We start from the raw sequence: 23956 nt of genomic DNA, 5'->3' as shown, positions 1-23956 counted from the left end.
ATTGAACTTTTTCCTGAATAGGTTTTGCCTTCCTGGGAAAGTTTGCAGTTTCATGCTCTGATTTTTCTGATAATTTTTTAAATTCTGCTTGCCAAAATTCTAAAAAGAGATTTATTCATTAAAAAGGATGAAAGCAGCACGTATTCGCTGTGCAAAAAGATCAAAAAAAAGTCTGTAAATGGCAAAAGTAAGTGAAAAAACATGAAGAGCAGCATACTGTATTACTCCTGCCTTGTGGTCGCTTTGGAGCACCTTTTATTTTATTTATTAAACAGTTTCTGCACAAAATGTGTTTTACTCTACGAAAACATCATACAGTCAATACTAACATGGTGCTGTAGCTCTTAAGCGCTGGGGTGGGGGAGGGAGAGCAGAAACGCCCCTTTTATTCCTAGAGTTATTGTTTTATAAATAAAAGGTGTGGATGACATTGTGTGTACAGCACAGATAGGCCGTAAAGAATCGCTGCAGTGGTTTGATAGGGATGATCTGTCACTGAAAACCCATTAACGTAGGCTGTAGGTGAGGCAAATGTGCTGAAATGTCAGGATGTGGAATGCCAGGAGAGCAACCCTTAAAATAGTCCCACCAAAAATAGTCCATGTGCACAATAGAAGAGGTTTTCTCCTTCATTTATTTATATTCCCAGCTCCCTGACACGTTGTCCCTTGAGTGCTCCCGGAGGGAGATAGAGCCGGAGCCTGGGAAAAGGGCACGGGAGCATGCCTAGAAGGGCAGCTCTCCCCTGCCACGGCACGACGGAGCCGTGGCAGGGAGGAGAGCAGAGCAACCACCCTGAGCGGCTGGAAAACACGCTGGGGGAACTACTGCTCCCCAAACGCCTGAGAGCAGCTTCCCGCAAACAGCCAGCAAATCTTGCCATAGAGCCCAGAGGAAATAAATCAAATATTGCCTATGAGCTGACGGCCTGCTTGTGAGGAGGGTATGAGCACAGGTGTGTGGTTTAATTTAGATTTATATTAGTCTGGTGGTGGTTAGAATTGAAAACTATTGACAGCGCACAGTGTCTTAAACAGGAATGTGTGTGCATTTTTCAGATTCAATTAATTCTTGGCACAGGCGCCTTCGCCAGCCTGCCACACGCCCAAGAGCTCCGGAGGCCTCGGCTGTGCCTCTGGTGGGCACCGTCACTACCCTGGTCTACACTGGTCCGTCCTGCCAAGCACCTACCTATTTAACAGCCTGAGAAAAAATCACCTGTGCCTGCTGCATGTGTTACCAGCAAAGCTGGATCGACCCTCAGACTGGACTCCAGGTGATAGTCATGCAGTCTTCATTTAGTCTTCACTAAGTACCTCTTACATGATTTTGGAGGAAAAATCATCATTCAAGAGGTTAAAATACTACAGAGCTTCAGTGTCACTCTGGAGATGCTCAGCAGGACCAAGGTGACTAACTAGGAAGGGAGCAACTCTTTGAGCCACCAAGTACACGCTCCAGCCACACTTCATAAACAGGTGAGACCTATGGTCCCTCATCCATCTTTGGTTTCTGCAGGAGAAAAAAAAGGAGGGGGGGGAGACCAAAACCAGGTTTTTAGGGTAGAACTGAGTCACTATGTGTCCCTGAGCATGACAGTCAGAGGACAAGCACGCCAGGCTTTGCATTTGCTGTACACTAAAGGCATAACCCAAGGCAGACAAAGGAAGCCTCCAGGCAAGGAAAACCTTTCTGCAGGAGAAACTCGTATTTTGGCATGTGGTGAAACACAGCCGTATCAGCTACATTTCACTTGCAGTATGTGCAGCGAATGTAGGTGGCAAGCCAGTGCCTGGATTTGCAGTCGGCAGCTTGCAATTCAGTGTGATGACTCAGGACTTTCAGTTTCACTGCAGGCAAAGACTGCTCAGCCCTTCATCAGGCACAGTTCCCGATTTTTTACAAGAAGAGGCTATGTCTTGCTTGCCTAGGTATTGTCCAGTTAAAGCTAATACTGCTAACTCCCAGCATTCAGAAATTTTTTAAAACAATGGTCCTGAAAAATGTTGCAATCATTGGTTTTTATTAGCTTTATACTCATCTTTTCTGTGCTTAGAAGTGATGCTTTCAGACTCTTCCTGAAACACTCAGGGCTGGGGAATTCAGTCGGTTTTGCTCTTTCAATGAAAACGGAGTTTATCCTGCAGTCACACGACTCCCAGAGCTAGGGCTCTACGAAAAAAAAACAGAGCCTGACAACATAGCTGCCCGACCTCCCTGGGATCTGCAGGTGAAACAGCCACTCCCACATCTCTCTCCGTACGATGCGTTAGAGGCAACTCTCGCTGCTGTTGCCTGACGATGCAACGTGCCCACAGTGCTCAGCAGCAGGGTATGTTCGCGTGCTGCCGAGCAGCATTGCCCTCCATGACGCTGTAGGGCCCATCCTCTCCTCCAGGCAGAGGACATCCAGTGCTTTCATCATTCTTCTGCCTTGTTTATCTGTAGGTTTACAGCAGCAGGTGGGAGGGGGACTTATACCTAGGTCAGGCCTAACTAAATAACATGGGATTTGGAACAAATTAAGTAAAAACAATTCATGTGAGTGCTGGAAAGGACAAGGTGGAAGTAAACGTGAGTGAAGCTTTAATGGTAGAAAGAGCTGAGCAGACATGGATGTTCCAGCACTTGGGAAGGTATAGAAAGGAGGCAGACAGTAGTCTTTGGAAACATATATCAAAGAACATATAGATCTTCTCTAGTCATTAGGAGGAAAGAATGAACGACAGAAAAAGAGAGAGGAGAGAAGGCTAACAGAGAAGGTTTAAAGGTTAATTTCCTGATTGCCAGGATATGAAAGGTAATGGCCCCAGATGCCTGAGGATTTCCTTTCAAAAGAGGCCACATCATTTAATGCACTCTTTTACTACTGCCTTCGTGTCAGCTTCCTAGTGTTCCAAAATGGCCTTTTTTCACTATTAATATGATAACAATTCACATAATGTGGTCTTCTGATGGACCTCGAAGTTTCTTGCATGGTAGGTAAGGGCAGTAAATCTGTCAGAAACATAACCTGCTCTTGTCGAAGTCAGTGGGAGCTTTGCCACTAATGTCTATGGCAACACGGACAGTCCGATTATGGTGACTAACCATATTAGTCACATCTTTTCTGGAACCTGTTGTTTATGAACAATTCCAAAATGTTTGTTCAGAGAGCTCAATTTAGATGCAAACATTACCAGCTTGCACTACATGTTATGCTATCGAGAGCTCTCAAACTCTGGTGTGCGTCACCCACAGTCTGTAGGCTGCCCACAGCTCTCATTTTAAGCATGGGATTTGGATTTTGGAGGGCAGGTAGCCTAGAAGGAGCTCTTGTTTATAGGAAACACTGTACAGAATGGGAAAGCTGGAGAACTGGTCTTTGTCTTAGACCAAATGTTTTAAGGTTGGATGGTTATAAGGAGGTGGTGGGAATCATGGTCCCTCTCCGTTCTTTTTCTACTGCTACATGAACAGGAAGCCCCAGTGGAAAGACTCAGTATCAGCACCTTAAATTCAGCCAAGCATGAATGCCAAGCAGTTGGCCCCACTTGGATATTTGATGGGAAAATAGTTGTGTGCCTTGAGGTCTCAGCTAAGCTCAGGGTCCCGTTTGATGCACGCATAGTCTGTGGCCACAAGTGTTTATGACTTAAATAGACAAGGTGGAGCAAGATAATATCATCTCTCCATTGAACCGGTGAGGGACTGAAGGCTGACGGGACAGGAAGGCAAGGGCACCCACAGCTCGGGATAGGAATGAAAACTTCCCTTCAGTTGCGCCTTGCCCTTGGCACAACCGCAGGCTCGCCCTGCCTCTTTGTAAGGCTTCTCAGGACAAGCGGCACTGGTCAGACACACGAGTTCATAACACTATAATGGGAAAACGGAGTTTACCTGCTTCTAACTGGGGTAATACAGCACTTACCCGCTTCTCAAATAAACCAAATAAATCAAAGGTTACCTGCTTCTTTTTGAAGAGGAGCTTGAAGTGCCTGAGCAATCAGAAGATGCCTTCCCGAGCTCTAAAAATGTAGCGAGAGTTGCCTAATTGCTCAACTACCGTATCTCCACGGCCTCAAAACATTTTAAAAACTGACATACAGATCCAGTGCATGTAACTTATTTTTGTATCCTCCAACTATGCCAAAAGAGTATTTTATTTTACACTTTAGCAGGAGAGCTATTCTCTACATAAATGGGCCACTAAACAGAGTTATGCCATATTGGCGCTTCTCAGAACATCAGACACGCATATTGCCAGTTTTCAGGATGTGGGATGTAAGATGAATAGATTTCATACCACGACTTCCAAGCCTGCATACTGGGACTTCTGTTTCAACTGCCCTCTTCACCACAGTGAGGGCAGTTATTTATGTTAAATAGATTAAAAGCTGAGCAACTTAGATTTTCTCCGAGTGATGTGTTATTTCAACTTCTTTTACATTAAAATTTGTTTGCATTAGGGAGGAAATAATCATACTCACATGCACCTGGACAATAATTTTCTTGGGCATTCAGATTTATTCATTTCTTTTTAGAGTGGAAAATATATTTTGGTCGGTGGCTGAGCGAGGTGGTCCTTGGTGACTATTATTTATTAAAACTTACAATTCTGCCTGTATTTTGTAAGGAGATCTTTATTGTAGTTATAGTGGGAAAGACTTTGTCATCTCTCATAAAAACAATTACAAAATAATTTTGGCTCAACTATTTTCCCATTAAAGTAAATAACCTAATTCCTAGAAATGTATTCTATTCAGCACCCAGTACTTCTTTACATACCATAAATTACAAGATCTAAAAGGAAGCAACCCCTTATGTTAGTCGCAGCCTTGGTATTTATTGGGATTGGAGTCAGATTCTTTGGAAACGCTTTCCAGCACTGTTTAAAGACTTTCAATTTTCAGTTTTACGTAATTTAACCACTTAGAAGCTTTTGTTCAAAAATAGCTGTGAGTATTCTTATAACATAAGTATAATGGGATGATTACATTACTACAGAAATTCTGGAATTTATATAAATACGATGACAAATCTCCCTCTGTTTCATTCAGGCTGCTTGCATATACACTTTTTCTCCCTCTCTCTCATATATTGATCGGGGCTACTGATGAACTGGTAAATCTCTTCTTATTTTGCTACGATTACCAAAACGTCTGTTCTCCCTCTTGTAGGAATCCTTTAGATAACGAAGCTGAAACTCCGGGGGTATCATGGCATGTATCAAACTACAGGGCTACTCACACTCATACTCAGGCGGGGATGCAGACCCCTTTTTGCCACACTGTGGACCCCCGTGTCCACAGCACGGGCAGACATTTGCTTCTGCCGGTTCTGCCCCAGGGCTGGGAACTTCTGGTGGCAGGGCAGGAGCACCGTAAGCGGGTAAACACACCAGCCTTTACCTGAATAGTGTCAGCAGCAAAACAGAGCAAAGGTTCGCTTTCTGCTTCATTTGCAACCTGCTCCTCCGGTGCTTCACTGCTTCTTTGTAGCAGCGAAGGGTTCAGCATATCTGTGCACCAGAAAGCTTTCCTAAATCAATAGTCTCCTGTTGCTACATAAATACCTAACTGGAGCAAAGATGTTTATTTTCAAAGTAGGAGATGTTGCTCCTGTGACAATGTTTTATTATAATGATTTTGATCCTGAACCTGCAATCTTTACACTGAGACAAGACTCCCCTTGATTTCAGTGCAAGCTCTGTCTGACTAAGGATTTCAGAATTAGTTCTTTGCTTTTATTTTTATTGAAAAACAAGCCCGCACTTGACAAGGAAAAAGCAGTAAGTGGATCATGTCAGGGGAGACAAGCTCCTTGGAGAAATTTCAAGCAGGAAAAATACAGCTTTACAATTACAAGGTAGTAAGTTACAAGGTTAAAGTTTTAAGAATATTCCAGGAGAAAGACAACAATGTGCTGCTGGAAATGTACCTTTTCCGTCAGAAAATGCCCTATCAGCAAACCCCTCAAGTATTTCTCAAGATAGAGACTATGCAGATGAATACAGGCTGAAATACTGAAACCAAGAACAGGAATATACTTCCATGAAAATTTTAAATGTTCATATACTTGAATTAAATCTATTTTGACCTAAGGATTTTTGAGGGAAGACTGCGTACCAGTCTGGCCACGCTTTCTGCCACCAAAAGGGCCACAACTCCAAGGAGGCCATGAGCTCGTCCAGGCACTAGGCATCTCCTGCTCCATGGAGAACTACCAACACCCACAGCCGGCACGCGTGCACCGTGTGCGGTGGAGATCACGTCCGCACCCAAACCCCGTAGGGATAGGCGCTGCATAAAGCGCAGCAGCTGGTAATGACTGTAGAGGCTGGAAATGCCATCCTGGTGCCCGCAGGGCGGGGGGCCGGCAGCGAGCCCCCACAGCACCACGCGGCGAGGTGAGCCATGCCGGCAGAGCAGGGTGGGCACAGGAGGCTGCGGTGCTCGGCTCAGTGCAGGTAAAGTGGAGCCAGAGTTATGCCTCCAGCGGTGCGGGCAGGAGGGCTGGAGCCTCCAGAAAGCCTAGGGCAAAAGGCCACCAAGGTGAGGGATGATCTGGCACGGCCTGGACCCAAGAGTGTGTTCGGAGGGGTCTGTGGATTTGGGGGAGTTGTTTGTTGTTGTTGTTGGGTTTTAACCAAAAATTCCCACGAGGACAGGGTTGTCAGCACGGGTCAGGTTCAGAGCCACTGGGTGAGTACCTGGGTGTGCTTTGGTGCCCTGCTGAAGCAGGTGGGCACCTCCAAAAACTGGCTGTGGTCTCAGCAAAATTTGGCAGCTGGTGCTGCAAGCAGGGCTACAGCAAGGGGGGGGGTGTATTCCCCAGGAGGGTCACTGAGCTAAAGAGCAGCACAAAGAAGGCAACCCCAGCGTCTAAAAACAGGGAGCAAGAGCCCACGTTAGAGTAACTCAAGTGCTTCAAGCTAGCACATTGCATTTCAAAGGCGGGCAGCAGTGGTGGCCACACAGCTGACCCTGTGGCCCCAGTGGCTCCTTACCCAGGCAGAGTCTCACCCCCTGGCAGGATCCTGCCCCCACCACGGGGCAAGGTTTGCCCCTGGCTTGGCATCGGCACCGCTCGCTGAGCCCTCACCAAATACCGATCTTCAGAAGTTGAGGCCCAGCCAGCTTCACTCTATAAAAATTAGTTTTCGGAATGGCTCATTCTTACAGCAGGCTGCCAGTGTGTTTTAATGGGATTGTGTAGCCCCCCTGCTCATGCTTTTTAAAAAGAGATAACACCAGGGTCAATATTTTTAATTAAACTCATTTCTTTATAGGTGGCAACCACAAGCCTCTTCTCCCTGTGAGCAAAATATGTCTGCATACAGGTGCGCGCACACGCTGCGAAAAGAAGCTGGCAGGAGGCGGCTTTGCCTGGGGCGACTCCCAGGCCCCCTCATCCCCCCACTGCGAGCGGGGGCCGCCGGGACGGCCCGCGCCCTCCCTGCCTCCCCCACGCAGCCAGATCCCCCCTCCCCGCCTAGTTCAGAACACCTTTTCACACTTTTTTTAGGGGGAAAAAAAATGCGACTACAACCCGAGCCAGGACTGTTTCAGGCAACTGGGGAACTCGCTATAGCGCCGTTACTTTTTTAACGCCGGGGCTGGCCGTTTCCGCAGCGTACGGATGCGGATGCTCCGCGGCCGCGCGAGCCGCGACCCCTCGGGGAGCCGCGGCGGGGTGGGGGGGGCCGTTCTAGAACGCGCCAGCGGGCGTTTCCCAGCCCGGGCGTTCCAGAGCGCGCCGGTCGGGGGGGGGGGGGCGCTCGGGTGGGGCGTTCCAGAGTGCGGGGCGTTCCCGCGCCCCGGCGTTCTAGAACGCGCCGCGGGGGGTGGGGGGGGGCGTTCCCGCGTCCCGGCGTTCTAGAACGCGCCGGTGGGTGTGGGGGGGGCGTTCCCGCGCCCCGGCGTTCTAGAACGCGCCGCGGGGGGTGGGGGGGGGGGGCGTTTCCGCGCCCCGGCGTTCTAGAACGCGCCGCGGGGGGTGGGGGGGGGGCGTTCCCGCGCCCCGGCGTTCTAGAACGCGCCGCGGTGGGTGGGGGGGGCGTTCCCGCATCCCGGCGACCTAGAACGCGGCGCCCCCCCCCGCCGCCGCCGCCCGGCGGGACCCGCCCGGCTCGGCGCGGCGCGGCGCGGCTCCGCAGTGTCGGGGGCTGCCCCGTCACCTGATCGTCGCGCGCGCGCGCGCGCGCGCCGCCCTCCCTCTCCCCCCCCACCCCACCCCGCGAGCGCGCGCGGGGGCGGGGGGTGCCCGGTATATACGGCCCCGCCGCCCCCGCCCCTGCCTGCCTCCTGCAGCAGGGGAGGCTGCGAGCCGCCGCCGCGCCGCGCCCGCAGGTGGGCGAGCCGTGCCGTGCCGTGCCGTGCCGTGCCGTGCCGTGCCGCGCCGGGGCTGCCACGGGGTGAGTGCGCGGCCGGCCGCCCCTCTGCCCTTCGCCGCGTGGGGGGTCGCGGGGAGGCGCCCGCCGGGGCGAGCCGCTGCCCGCGGGGGAGCCGCTGCGGGGCGGCGCGGGGCTCGCCCGGGCCGGACCTGTTGCGGAGCCCGGGGGGGGGGGGGGGCTGGGGCAGCCCCGTCCCGGGGCGGCGTTGCGGGGGCGCGGGCCGGGACAGCGGGCGGGCGGCGGCGGCGGGGCAGGGCAGCGCGGGGTGGGGGGGGCACCGGGGGGTCTGGAGTTGAGGGCGGAACCGGCTCGGGCGATGCCGGCGGGTCGCAGCCCCGCGGCAGCTCGGCGGGCAGCGGCGGCGGGGCTTGGGGCAGCGCCCGGAGCCGCGGCGGGGGGCGGAGGGGGCCCGCGCCGTGTGGCACCCGCATTATGTCATTTTGTGGCCAGAGCCTCCGCCTCGGGCTCCGTGTGGAAAGTTGCTGGAACTCCCCAAATGCGGAGCGCCGAAAGGCCGGGCGCTGATGCCGCTCGTGGGGATGCGCTCTTCGAAACCTGCCCCCCTTGCACCATTGTGCAGAGCTTCCTTACCGCACACAGGCGTTGTCATAGCAAAACTCTGTGGCCTTAACGCAGCCTGCTGATAGTCGTGGAGGTGCGTGCGCTGGGTGCCAGGTTGGCTCTCCAAGCTGCGTGCTGTATTTTAAAACATGCACAGCAAAGGGGGGGGAAAGACTCCCCTTCCTAAATGTAGCTGCAGAAGAAACGTTTCTCTAATACTTCCCTTGTGCGTTTGCCTTTTAGAACAAAGTTCTGCAAGCATGAGGTGCTAGCCGCCGTTCGCCTTACGAGGTGCGGAGCAAAAGCAGCCTTCGGGTTTTTCCATTCGCGCTTTTGTTCGGAAAGCTGCTAGACAAAAAGCCCGCTGGTCGGGGTGCTCGGAGGAGAAGCCCCTCCGCCGGAGCACCCCGCCGCGGGAGCCGTGGCCGCGCCTGGGGTCCGTCGCGTGCCCGGGAACCGCTGCGCGGGAACGTTCCAGAAGCGCCGCGCCGCCCCTTCCCGCGGCGGCACGGGCGCTGCCTGGTCTGCAGGAGTGCTCCAGAGCAGCCACCTCTTGCTAGCAACCGCACAAGTGGAATAAGCAATCAGGTTTTCAACACTGATACAGCAAACCGCATTTTAACCTGGGAGGAGATAACATAAAGCTTCTGCGCTAAGTGTCTGTAATGCGAAGGAACTGCAAGGAGAGCTTGGCTTTCCTCGTGCAATCGTCGTACCAAACTAGTCGTGGCTCTGTGCAATCATTTGTTCAACAGGGAAGCACTAGGAAATGGTTTTGCTGTGCCGCTTCTACTGAAGCGGTTCTGTGAAATCCAAGTTGCTGCAATCTGAAAGAAGCTAAAAATGGCAGTATTTGTTGATCCTGCTTTTTTAAAAACCTTTTTGTGTGTGTGACATGCCAATAGTTGTAAAATAAATTTTAGAATATTTTGTGTGGCAGGATGGCGTCTTCTGCTCTCTAACAAACGAGGTAAATAGCACAAAATCAGCTGAGAAGGGGCAGTCCGCTCAGAGCGACAAGAGGAGGAAGAGTGCTTGAAGAGACCTTGATTTCAAGCACTACCTTCCATATCCCACCACTTGTCCTACACAAGCAGAATTATTACCTCTTGAAGGTGTGAATATATGAATTTTAAAAAGACTTTCATGTTTTTTTTTCTGGGGCTTACCAGGAGGGAAATGGCTACTCATGCGCATATGCTTTAGGTGTTCCCCAAATGTTCTTCCATTGTAACTGTAACTTGAAGAGGCTAAAATATCTAGAACATTTCTCCCATCTAGTAGCTGTGTCTTGCATAATGTGCTTAGAAAAAGCATATCACTGGCAAAACCACAGGTAGCTCTGGGGAAGGGCAACTTTTACTGTTGAAACACTCAAAGCCAACAAGTAACATCTCCACAAATACCTGGGTCTTGCAGGTCTTCAGCGTGGTTGACACCGCTACAGCTTCCTGCATGCAGCTCAGTGCAACATGTAAGTACAGGAGGCGTTCCTCCAATTTTTTTTGTGTGTGTGACTTTCAGTAGACTATCCTTTTTTGTCTCCTTCCCCCTCCCCTTGCCTCTCCTAAATGGGTTGTTTGCGACAAACTGGGAAGTAGCATATTGCAGATGTTTTTGGTCGAGAGGCATTGTGGGTAATATCTGAAGGTCTCTGCCTTTGCGTGCATGGGTGGATCTGGTTTTACCACACCAAAAATACATAACCAGCGAAGAACTTGCCTGTGTTTCCACTCCTCGCCCAGCTGTCACCTGTTTGTTATGAAAGAATGAGATATTTCTCTTAATTTGTGGCAGCGTTACGGCCTTTCTTGATTCATTGAATTAATTGTCTGAAGGTAGGTACCCTAAGGACTTCATTTATACCACTGAACGCTCAATGTTGAAAACCACAAAGCAAAATTAAGGTATGGTAATATGTGACTTGGCTTTCATGTGAAAATAGTATTTTTATCTAATAAAAATACTCTCTAAACTGTCTTATCAGTGCGAAACGTCTGCCTATTAAATTCCTGTTTTGAAGGGGAGAGTTGGCCACACTGCCACACAGGTTAAGTAATGGTTGGTTGATCGGATTCTGTTAAATGCATGTCTTGATGATTCGGTATAAGGAATAACTGTTCTTAATATGCCTGTGTTTCGACTTCAGAGTAAGCCCGTGTTTCTGGGTGCTCTTCGTATTGCATAGATGCATCACTGCTATCTGGAGATGTTAAATAGCTCTTAGAAAGATGCTGTTGGTAGGAAAAAGATTGATGTTCTTGAGATCAATTTTAGAAGGGAGGGGGGTTGGAAATCAGGCCTTCCTGAGAAAACCATGTCTTACCTGATTACTTTCCCTTTAATACATCAGGCTATATGACGCTTCATTTTGACTTGCATTAACGTTATATTGTTGGCTACTCTTAAGCTTGTGTTTTTAAGAGACAGATGAGGATTAAAAATTTCTTTTTGATTCAACTGAGTGCATATAGCAAGTCATGGAAAGAGAATGTGTTACTTGTGTTTTCTTTTTTTGCAACAATTTATTTTCTGTACTTCAGTGCATCTTCAGTATTTCTTTTTCGTGATAGGTATTTGGTATTTAAGGTAAGACTGCCTAAAATCATTCATACAAATGATGATTAAGTAAATGTGATGCAAATTCTTACATGAGAAACTTGATGTTTACTCTTGCTGGGAATTAGGTAGTTAAATCCATGTATTTATTGCAAATTCTATAACCTGGGTTTCATAAAGAAGTGTAAAGTTTTCTAAAAAACTCTCTTTGCGATTCATACATCTGTGTGTCAGTGCATACGCGAAGCGTGGGGAGAGAAAGCGAAAACATTTCTTCCCCTTATTTTAACTGCTACGTTCACCTTACGTGCAGACAGAATGAGGGGAGAACATTCTTGTTCTCAAAATAATTTTAGGAAACTTAAATAACCAGTATGGGCTTACTGGGAGGGGAGGCAGGGAAGAGGGGCTTTGCGGGTGGGTTACTCCTGTTTCCTCTGGTGTTTTCTTCCACCTGTTAAGAGCTGGGTCCCCGGTTTGGGAGGGGGCGAGCACGGGGGGCAGTGTTGCGGACGAAGGTCCGTGCTGTCCTCCCCCTCCATTGTTTCAGCCTGGGTGGGGTTTTTTTGTTTTGTTTTTTCCCCCTTTTCGCGTGCGACCTGCCGAAGGACAGCTGGGGAGGGGAGGAGAAGAGCAGCGTGCGCGCCGGCATCCGTGTCTGCGGCGCGTATCGGTGCGTGCGCCCGTTCGGGGGGCTCCGCGGGCGGGGCGCGCGCGCGCGCGTGGGTCCCGTCGCGCCGCGTGGGTGGGTGCGTGGGTGGGTGGGGCCGGCGCGGCGCTCGCGGCAGCCTTTTGTCTAAAGGCGCGTGGCGTCCCGCCGCGGGGGAGCGGAGCCGCTGCGCGTGTCTCCCGTCGGCGCGGAACACGCCGCGCGGGGGCGGCGAGGGGCTGCGCGGCGCCCGAGAGGCGGGACGCGGGGGCCGCTTGGGTTCCCGGCGCGGCCTGAGGAGTCGGGAGTCCGAGGGATGGTTGCTGAAGTAATTCCTGGTGGAGGCACCGCTAAAGCCTCGAGCAGCAGGAAAGCCCCGCGGGCGGGTCGCGCACGGGTTTGCCGCGCGCGAGTGAGGAAGATGAATTAACTTCCTCAGAGGTTCGCACGGCGGCTGGCAAATACGGATCTTGCTGTTCCTAAGCTGCGTTTCAAGTCTCCTGTATTATGGGGTGGATAGAATTACTAGATAATTACAGAAAACCTAGTGCGTTAGCTAAGCTAAATGTAGGCATCGTTTGAAACGTTAGTTTAGTGACATCGAGTACTATTAAATGCTCCTGGTGGAAAAATATTTTAATAGCTTTTTTTAAATAGCTTTTTTTAAATGCTGAAAACGCTACGTGATCGTTAAAGAATTCCTAATATTTCACAAATAGGGTACCTACAAGACACTGTTCATTCTTAAAGCTCTAGCGGGTAAAATCAAGTCTAACCCCAGATACATGCAAGCAACTATTCATGTTTTCCCAAACTTACACGAGCTATACATTTTATACTAAAATGTTTCAGGACTTTAGCAAACCTGAATCTATTGAAAATTGGGTTGTGCAGGAGTCTTCTGCAATAGTGAATTTGGGGAGAATCACATACAGTTGTGAGGTATCTAAGAAATAATAAAACTAGTGTTTGTGCTGGTTTGCTAGTCCATTAAATGCTAATTATTTCCTTTAAAAGGGAATGAGGAGTTTAAAAACATGTGTTAAATTGTAAATGAATGCCAAACGACAGTATTGCCACCAAAATGCACAACTCTCTATGGTTTATTCTTTCTGTGGAGACAAATAGAATTTAATTTGCATCTGTCGAAAAGAAAATGGTGGCTTTTCGTCATTGCTCGGCGAAGACTGAATAGAAAACTGATGTGGTGAAGTCTTAACAGTAGGACACTATTTTGCAAAGAAAAATGCATATACTGAAGTATCATCATAAAGCTAGACAACTTTTAAAATGAGCAGTGAATATTTGAGGTGCAGTTCTTTTCTGCTGTGCTTAATATCAGAATGTTAATGGGTATCTGCATTAATAGTACACACTCAGGCTTATGTATTGCAATACAGATAAAAATTAAAATAGGGAATAGGCTAAAGAGGGAAGCATTAAGTGCTATCCAGGAATTGATTTTTTTTTCTTTTTCTCTTTTTTCCTTAAGCTTATCTAAGATACTCAATGGTAAGATGAAAAAGTATTAATGGTGAATGGTACGTATTTATCATCTGTACAGCATTGATCTAGATGAAAGGGAAACAAGTAAAAATCAGCATTTTAATTAGAACTTCAAAATCTTGGAGATTAATTTTTTTTAAACCTGTAATCAGTGCAAATTGGAGTGGAGGACAAGGAAGAGATTGGGAGAACCCACTGCAGGAGCACAGCACATGCTCTACTTCAGCTCTGTATTTAAGGAGTTAAGTACTGTGATGGAAAAAGATAAAGTGACCATCTAAACTTACTGGATTTCAAATCAACTAGTAGCACTTCTGAATTATAGAGTATTTCTCAAAAATCAGTGTGTTGCATCTGTGCTTTGTCTGAGTAGCAGACCTATTTGCAGAGCTGTTTGTCACACTGTCATTTTTATTATAATAGAGCTTATATGGAAATATTTCTGCAATGCATCTAAAGAAAAGACAAATGGCAGTGTTTATAGAAGGTGGCAGATTATACTGCAATGTGCATTAGGGAGGAGGGAGTTGTTATCCCTTAGCCTCCTTAAAAGGAGGGGTTTACGTTATTTTGTTCAAATATGGTGCATGTTACATTGGGTTAGCGTAAAGATTAACACGATAGGGTCCTTAACCTGGTTAAGGACTTTGGGTCCTGCCCCAGGGTAAATAATGAATATGTTTTGTTTGCCCAAACAGCTTCCTCCTGAGTCTTACTGTATGGAAAATAGTTGGGAGTCTGTTCTTTTGTAATTACTTGCCTTGCATATAAATAAATTAAAAATTTTTTTGAAGTTTGGCTTTTCTATATTAAAAAAGATTGGAGAGGGATTTTCTTGTTTTACTTCAACTGAAGGGATTGATCTCATTTTAAATATGTCCGTATTTAAAGAGCACAAACATCAATTTCAAAATAAAAAATAAATGGTGACCTATTTAAGTGATGTAAAGCAGCAATTACTCTTGTGGAGCTGTGCTATTCAACCTCAGTAGGGAATGTGGCCCATTCTAGTTCAGCTGTATGCTGTTAACTAAATTCCAGATTTGTATGAAAGTTATTTCGAAGCATAGGAGAAAAGTAATGAAGGAAGGTGAAGGGGAGAAAAACTGTTTTTCTTTCTTCATTTGGGGAAGACTACTTTTCCTACTTAATAGATTTAATTTCTTCCTTTTTCCCCCACAAAGTGATAATACGGAAGATGACAAATTTTAGAGGCTGTTGCAGGTTTCACTTAAAAGAAGGTGCAAAGCTGGAGATGAATTCCCCAGTGTCCTGATGAGTCCTGCCTTTTTCCCGCATCCCGGGGTGGAGCCTGGCCCGGATGGCTGCAGGCTTCCAGGAGCTGCATGCCTGGCCTGAGAACAAGTACTTTGCTGCATTTTTTGACTGATCTTTGTTGTGGTGAAAATCCGTGTTTGTCTCAAACTAGCAAATAAGTAGGTTACTTTTAAGGGCTTACTGAAGTGAGAGCTTATATTTGACTCTTTGTTTGTTTTTTTTTTTTTCTTGGTTTTGTTAAAGCTGTCCGTTGGGATCTGAATCTAGACTAGAACTAATTTGAGCTCACTAGCAAAGTAACACAGTCATAGCACCATTGCAAATCATACTGGAGGAAAATGGCTTCTTCCCAGTGGCTCACCAGTGCTATGCTTGCAGTATCCTGAATCCTTCCTCAGTGCCAGTCCACATTGCTGAGAATCCTTTACTTTGAAGTGTCTTACACCCTACAGCTCCCCATTAGCACGAGCTCAGTGTTTCCATCATTGCTAGAGTCAAAGTTTACCTGTTTAGCCAAGGCATGGAGGGAAGGGTGTCCTCACCTCTGTGTCTAGGTGACCCTGCTTGAGCAGGGGGGTTGGACTAGATGATCTTGACAGGTCCCTTCCAGTTTTACTGATTCTGTGATACGTGCTAGTCAGCCTTAAGGAAGCACTCTGCCCTTTATGAGTAGTCAGTGGAAATGCTCTTAGCACACAGTGGTATTTATTGTATTGGTGATGAGTACTGGCCTTTCTCCCTTAAATCTCTGCTGCTGAATGAGTGCAAAATTCAGATGAGCTTCCCTCCAATGTTGCTTTTCCAATGAGGAATTGGGCAAAGGTGGTGGAAGCTGTTTATCAAGTTCTTGTAGGCTTACTGTTAGGTGAAGGGTGATCCTCTGGGAAGGGTGTGCTGTGTAGTCCTGCCTGACTCTTGCTTTGTAACCTGCTTTTGTAGGGGGGAGGTAGGAAGAATGGTTCAGATTTTCCCTCCTTAAGACCTTGCATATCATAGGCCCCTTCCAAAATGGGGGCAGCTTTCCTGGAAAAAGACAAGTCTCTGAGCATCTGAACACACTACTCAGCTGGCTATCAGTGTTCAAGCCCACTGAAATAGTGTACTAGGGGCTGCACACACTGGCTAAATACAGCCTTTTGGGGTGGAAGGAATTTTTCTTTTTACTTGTTTATTTGATTTTATTTTCCTTGCTTAAATAAAAGCAATGTCTAGTCACCAGAGAAGTGACTGAGAGGCACCCTGTGCCTCATAGCCAGTGAAGGGGGCTTAGATGACACCACTCGGGGCCAAACAGCTGGAGGGTTGATGGGGTTTGCTGCTCTGTCTTGTGCTCTCTTCCCTGCGCAGTGCGCTCAGGAAGGCACTGCATCAGACTGTGGCTTTAGCCCCTGGACAGGATCACTTGCTGGATTATGGAGGCTGTCATCTATCATCGCTGTCGCAGACTGTAAAAGACAGTCCAGTGCTCCTGACGAAGCGGCAGGAGGATTGGACGTGATTGGGAAACAGCTTGCAGGGTTGGCAGGCATTTTTAAGTAGGAAAGGGATTTCAGAGGAGGGAAAGAAGTTGGGGAGGGAGGGAGCAACCACCAAAAGACCTACAGCAACAACTTTACCTTTGCACCAGGAGTTAGAATTTACATAAACTAGGAAGCTAAAATAAGTGTGCTGGGGCCCAACTGGAGATGGGGATTTTAGAGGGGATGAGAGAGAAAGAAGAGAGGAGGCAATATATATGGGAAGGTCAGAAGGATTAAGACTCCTATCAGAGAAAGCCAAAGGAAAGTGAGCAGAGTTTCCTGGGAGGAAAGAAACTGTGTATCAGATAGAGCTGCCAGGTCCCTTGAATGTTGTGGTGCTCCGAAAGGATGTGTGTGAGGCAGCAGAGCTGGGAGCAAGCTTCCCAGAGCCGGTGTGTCAAGGGAGGGGGAGAGTCATGGCAGGTGTCTGGCTGAGCAATGAACGACCCATCTGAGGTATCCAAAGGTTGATTTTTTTATAATGAGATAAGCGGCACACTTACAGTCTAAAAACTCACAAGTCATGGTACCTCCTGGCTTGATGCTATTCTAATTAAAGTATGCTGATGTTCTGCCTTTGGTTTCGGTAGATAAAATAACTAGATGGAGAGAAGGTTGCAGTGGACAAACACCTGCACAAGCTCACCATCTCTCTGAAGTGTTAAGCACTCACATACCTGGTCACACTGGGAGCTGTGGTGTTCCCACAGTGTACCCTCTTTTTATTTTAGGGCTTGTTGCTTACTCAAGCAACATCAGTGCTCTGGAAACGTCCTGGTCTTCCTGCAGATATGTTTTCAATAACATCAAAATGACTGTACTCTAATCGTGAACACCTTTTTTCTAAACCTTGATGGTCAGCTTAAGAGATAAGCCAATGATATTAGGAAAACAGGCGAGAGACCACAAGCAAATTCACTGAGCCCTTCTGTCAAACTTGAGTGCAGTGAGCAAAGAGGCACCTAGCATGGTGCAGCATGTTACACAGACAAGTGCATCCAGAAAGCCTGTGGTGGGACAGGAAAACCCTTGTTGCCATCAGGTACCACACTGCCCCAGTGATGCCTGCGGGACCTCGGTTGTTGCCAGCAATTGCAAGAGAGCAGCCACTGACCTTGTGCCACGTCTGGTATGTGTTAACTCCTTCCAATATTTGGCTAAAATGTGTGGTGTGCTGGAGCAAACCAGCTGAGTTGGGTGGCTAGTCCCTCTGCCCCGGTATAGCACAGTCTTGATCACCAGTGTGCCATAGAAAGTTAATGATCTGCTCTCCTGTGGGACATGTGTTTAGAGATTTCCTATTCATTGTCAGCTTCTACCTAGCAATAACGTGCTATGTAATCTGGCTATGTATTTCTCAGTTGACACCCCAATCTTATTTCTTTCATGGCTCACCTTGTTGTTCTTCTCTAGCTGCTGCTGCGTCTACTGCAGATCTTGATGCTGTCACCTCGTTCGGCATCCCGTTGCAGTGGTGCTGCTAATAACAGATGGTGCAAGAGCTCACACCTTAGATGCTTCCCTGAAGAGGCACAGATGCAAGCTCCGGCTCCTTAGGAGCAGGAATTTCTGAAAATGCATGCCTGACAAACAGCAATGGCAACAAGAATAGAAAGCTTCAGCAGGTATCTCACAGACAGTCTACTTATGGTCTCAGCACCCTATTTCCAAATACTAACTGGAGCAGTTAGTAGTCAGTAATCTAATGAGTCCTGGGAGATATATATATATATATATAATCTACACACACATGCATGCATATGGGTATATAGGTGTATACACATACACTGTTCTTGGATAGGCAAGAAATCCAGCTACCTATCTATCTATATATATAGATATATATTTCACATATGTGTAACTAAAACTCAAAGGAGTCTCATTTTTCTGGTTTTCTAACACTGAAGAGGCAATTTTTTTTCTTCCTGTTTGACACAGCATCTAGCCATAGCCTGTGAACACCACAGCATACCTTAGTTTGTTGAGCGGCTGTTGCATTGTAACTGAATGTATTGAATAACATGGAACAGCTGGAAAAAAGGTCTTAAAAACAAAACAAAAAAAAACTTCACAAAGCACATAGTGAGGCATATTCTTAAGCCATTTTGCCATGTTGGACTAGGAATTGGAAAGTGTGTTAGATGGATGTGCTTTGTCAGGAACATGGAACAGACTGACTAAACCTTCTTCTGCTTGCAGAAGAAATCCAGACTAAGTCAAGCCATATCTTTAACTCTACCCTATCCTGAAAATTGGAGGAAAATGCCATTCTTACGGCTTTTGTTAGGTCAAAGTGTAACTTAAAGCTAGAAGAAAGGGCTCCTGTCTATCAGGATGCCTACAGCTGCTGCAAAGCTTTGCAGAGCACAAGCAAGTTTTTGCTACCATCTCGTGAAAAACTTCTTGGGGGTAGTGGTAGAAGCCATGTTGTTTGCACTACTTCAGACTTTCGAGAATAGAAAATTGACTGACAGCAAGAGGCACATGGCTTTGTTTTAGCAGGTATTGCTTCTCACGTTGTCTGTATCTTGCTTTATGTTGTCTGCTGACGTTATAAATAGATCAAGTCAGGAGTATGCCTGGTTTATATAAATCTGCAGAAAATATAGTATGCTTCTGGGTGTTCTGTATTTCACATACAAGTGGGGTTTTTTTTGTATCAGTTTCTAGAGAGGGCAGATAATGTCTTTGATCTGCAGTGCTAACCAGAGTGTCTGTGAGAAGCTAGAGGCTGAAGGGTCTTCACCTGGCGCAGCAGAGGACTAACCTTTCCGTGACATGCGTGCTCTCACTCAGCCTGAGACAAGTTTAACCATGCAGACTCTGAACTGTTGCAGTGTTGGAAAGGGGGTGAAATGGGGGGCACATGACTTGCCAGATCAGTTCTAGGAATTACTGTTGTTGCAAGCATTAACTTCACTGGCACAAGTCTGGGCACTGATGAAGGAGTAGGATGAAGGGGAAGGCACTGCCTTGAAAAATAAGCTAAACACTGGACTCTGCATCCTGTTTTTATGTTTATCTGAGGGTTTTTGTTTCATTCTTTGCCTTCCATCCCAGAATTGATCAGCCTGCTCTGAAATCGGACTCCGGAGGCTGTGCTCTTTCCCATGAGCTTCCCAGGTGCAGTAACCACCTCCCCATGCAAGCAGAGTCCCTTGGCCTGTGCGCCTTGGCCCTACAGGGCACCAGCATTTCCCATCTCAGGGCAAGTCCCTGTTTAGAAACTCTGGGCACTGCAGGAAACACAGCTGTATGTAGATCCCTTTTTAGTCTCTGCCAAAAAAAAAGGGGGGGGGATTTAAAAAGGCAAAACACAAATATAATAATGCTAGAGAGTGAGAATTACTAATATTTTACCATTGCCAAGAAAATGGCTGGCTGTGCAAGCAGGAGAAAGGAAAATGCAAGAAAGAGAGAGGGTGTTTTGTGAGGATTAAGGGTGTGGCTCGAGCATCACTAACAAATGCTGGAAGAAAAAACGCTCTTTGTTCTGCAGTCAGGTGGGTTGACAACTATTCTCACTCCATCCATTGAATGCATAACACCCGATGCAATTAAAAGATTTGTGAAGACTTGACATACTGAAGCTGCTGCAAAAGCAGCAAGCAAAGAGATTCGTTCTGGAATCTTTTTTCTTTTTTTTTTTTTTTTTTTTCCCAACAATTAAGTCTCAAAGCTTGTCAGTATCAAATTCAGTGCGTCTGTGACTTACGCTCCTGCATTGTTTTAATATAATGTTTTGTGTGTTTTAATGCTTCAAATGGCCAAATGGTAAGTTCAAGCTGCTTAGCACTAAAATTTGTACTGGCCTATATGCAACTAGAATTGGACCAGAGTGTGTAGTAAAGTATATTAAAAATATAGTATGTCTGTATATGCATGCAGTACAGCAAATTGACTCATAATGACAGTCTGCTAATTGGAAAATAATTTAAAAGCTGCTCATTTAAAAGTACCCATGTTTGTCTAGCAATTTTAATCACTTTCTTAAAATTACATAAAAGAAAACAAGCGTACCCAAGGTTGCTTTTAGATTGTTATAGGCTAAAGGAATGTCTTGAGTTTGAAAATAATCCTCTTTTTATGCTTTCTCCTCTCTCCTGTAAGCTGGTTTGATGAAGAGACTGAAATATTAGGGGGCTTTTTTGGTTGGTTGGATTTTTTTTTTCCCTCTCCCCTCCCTTCCCTTAAGTATTAGAACTAGAACTTAGAATCTCTGCAGTTGCTGGTAAGAAGTGAAATCTTTGTGTAAGTGAAAACTATTAACTAGTTCGTGTTACATGTTCAGTCCAGATTGTTTTTTTACAATGAGAAGAGAATATGATCTAAACATGTCTCCTTCCTGAACTTAAATTCACTTAAACCTGGAAGAAATCTGGACAGTTTGATATGTTAGTATAAATATACGTATATTTTCATGTCTTCAAATACATTTTCTTTGGTGAGGGGGAGGAAGAGAAATCTACTTGCGTATTTGCAGCTATGACATTTCCTTACAACCGCACACTGGCTTGTGTGCTGCTAGAGGCCAGCTCATCATTTCTTGGTAAAAAGAACCTTTCAGCTCGGTTACCTCCTGCAGAGAGCTAATTTTCCAGCAGTCAGGCTTGATCTGGATAAATAATTAGAGAGCGCGCGAGAGAGATGAAGATGATCACATCAGTGCTGTCTGTAATTCAGTTAATACAGCCAGAGCCTGTGATTTCGTGTCTGCAGCGTACTCAAACGCCGCAGAGGCAAGCAGCAACAAAGCCAGTCGGTTACGTTTGTCGGGGAGGAATTAACGGCACCTCTCGTTCCTTTGCCGAGAGCCGGCAAACAGCTGCAGCGTGCATCTGGAACGGGAGAAGGTGATTCTTGACACGTCTCGCTTCCCGCCCGCCCGTACGCAGAAATCTCATCGTGCAATTAATTCGGGGTATTATCTAGAAGTGTCGTTTGGGGGGTTGGGTTGTTATGTTTTGGGTTTTTTTTTTTTTTTTTTGCGGTTTGAAACCTTGTGGCATTTCATGTTTCTCTTGCTTTTGAATGTGAAAGCTGGCTAGGTGAAGTCTGCTGTTTCAGCGTTCAGCAGTTTTTTAAAAAGCTGGTCAAAAACAGAGCAAGTTTACGCTGATAGCAATACTGAGCTGAAGAGAGGGAGATTTGCTTGTGTCTTTGAGTAAGCTGAAACACTTCATGTCTTGTGACGGCCTACACAGATGTTAAAGCAAACGATATACTCTTAATAGAGTCTTTTAGAATATGCTTAATATTGATGCGATCCACTCTTCCTGCCTATGATATAACAGGGTTAAAAATACCTTCAGTTCATTTTACTCCCAGTGGTAGGTAGATCCATAGCATTTTCACATGGATCAGATTAAAATAGGTCACCATCTTTTGTGGAGGGTCTTCTGACACTTTGGTGTGTGACCGCAGTACACCTGCCTCGAGGATGAATGGGCCCTGAGGAAATCCGGGCGTTAACAGAAACGCAGCCTAGGGATGCTTCGGGATCCGATCCTTTTATTCATCAACTAAATCAAAGCCTTGACATAGGATACTTTTGTCATCAAGTCAGTCTGAATAATACTTTTTGAGGTGACAAATAACTTCTGCTGGAGAAATAAAACCGTGTGTTTACAGAGGCAGGAAGCATATAAATGCTGTGGGCTAATTCTGTTCTTTACTGTGCATCGTTTGTATTAAAATATATATACGTGCCCTAGCTGGAACTTCTCAGAACCTAATTAAAAAGAAAAATCATGTATTCAGGAATTGCCTTATGTCAGGAAGTCTTTGTCTGCCCGTTTGCTTTATTGCAGTTGTTTACTGCCTTGGATCGATTTTTGGCTACCAAATCAGTATATTGTGGATGGTAGGGAAGGTTTGGGGGGAGGGGAGGGGACAGTCCTGCAGTTTGTCGGACCAAGGAGCTGTTTGCCTTGTTCTTTTTGTTGTGGCGTTGGGATTAAAAAAAAAAAAAAAAAAAAAAAAGGAATTTCCATATTCTAAAGAGGAAGAGGCTGCTTTTCAATATAATGGAGCCATTAACATCTATTAATAATGCAGACAGGGTAAGTAGCTGGAGTTGGAGCTCCCTGGGGGCCTCGTAAAACAGATGTGCGCTCTATCTCCCCGGATTTGATAGCTGCTGGGCTTGAGGGGGTCGCTGTGGCTCCCGTGCGTTTCCTCCGGCAGCGGTTTGCTAATTTAAGCACCTCTGTCTCCCGGCTGCAGCTGCCTGCCGCGGTGCGGAGGGGGTGTTGGTGCCTGGGAGAGGGTGCCGGCGCCGCGGCGCGCGCTCGCAGCGCTTCCTTCGCAGAGGCGTCCGCCGTTGGGGTGGCGGAGCTGGCTGCTTTCGATCTATTTTTTTTTTTTTTTTTTTTTTTTTTTTTTTTGCAAAAGAGGGAAGGTAAGCGCTTCCTGTCTCACAGCTGCGTTTTTCTTTTCTTTGCGTTAGAAGCGTGAAATATTTCAGCTTGCGAGAGCGTGTACTGTATCGTTTGACGTGAGGGCTACCCACTGGTGGAAAACGTAATTGCCGTATCCGCTTTCTCAAGATCATGCTTTTCAGGTTTGGATTGAATATGTTCATGGTGCTGGCTCTGAATAGATACTGCCGCGTGTTCTGTCTGTAGCGCTCTGCCTTTAACTTGGAAAGGGTGGGGTATGCCGGGGGCTTAAAATACATCCTGTGTTTCGTTGGGGCTTTTTTATTTGTTTGCTCTTCAAACACGGTGATAAAATAGTGATAAAAATACTAATGTCATAGTGCATAGCAGAAAATCTTCATCACTAGCACCGTAGCAGGATGTTACACTCGCGTTATGCAGGTTTAGGATTGCTTTAGGATTGCCTTGAGCAAATAGGCGATGTGAATGGCTATCCTTGTGTGCACTTGTGTTACAATATAGTCTTGCTGTATTGTAATTGCTATATTGTAATATAAATGTAGAGGTATGTACTATAAGCTAGCTTGTCGTAGACGTAAAGGGAAAAAAAACCTGCTGTCTACTCCAGATCCTGTTCGGTGTCCTATGCCAACTGAGCCTTATGATTAAAAGTTCAGGAACGAGTAAAGAGATATTATAACTCCTTTGAAAGGAACAGACAGAATAGTTATCCCTTCCTTTTTCTCCTGTTACTATGTATGCAAATGTTCATTAGTCTTTCACTGTGAGTGATACTGTATGATATATGGAAGCCTAATTTCTTTCTTTTTTTTTTTTTCTTGCAGTAATACAACTGAAAACATCTATATTTTCAGAAACATAAAGATACATCAAGTAGATAGAAAAAAAATGGGGATGTGAGCTGGACTCCCCTCCCTCCTCCCCCCAGAAGTGCTGCATAAGCCAGTTCATGTAACTTTAGAAGGCAGCATTTTTGGGATAGGTTGGGTGGGCCACTCTTCTCCTCAAATTCATTTGCAAATGTAAGTTAAAATTTGTCTGTGACTTACCACATACTTGAAAATCCTCGTTGTATTAAGCTTGCCTTTTTGCGCGCTGAGATAGTGTG

Source organism: Rhea pennata, chromosome 2, assembly GCF_028389875.1.
Source record: "Rhea pennata isolate bPtePen1 chromosome 2, bPtePen1.pri, whole genome shotgun sequence".
NCBI classification, from domain to species: domain Eukaryota; kingdom Metazoa; phylum Chordata; class Aves; order Rheiformes; family Rheidae; genus Rhea; species Rhea pennata.
Note: the sequence above shows the minus strand (reverse complement) of the source record.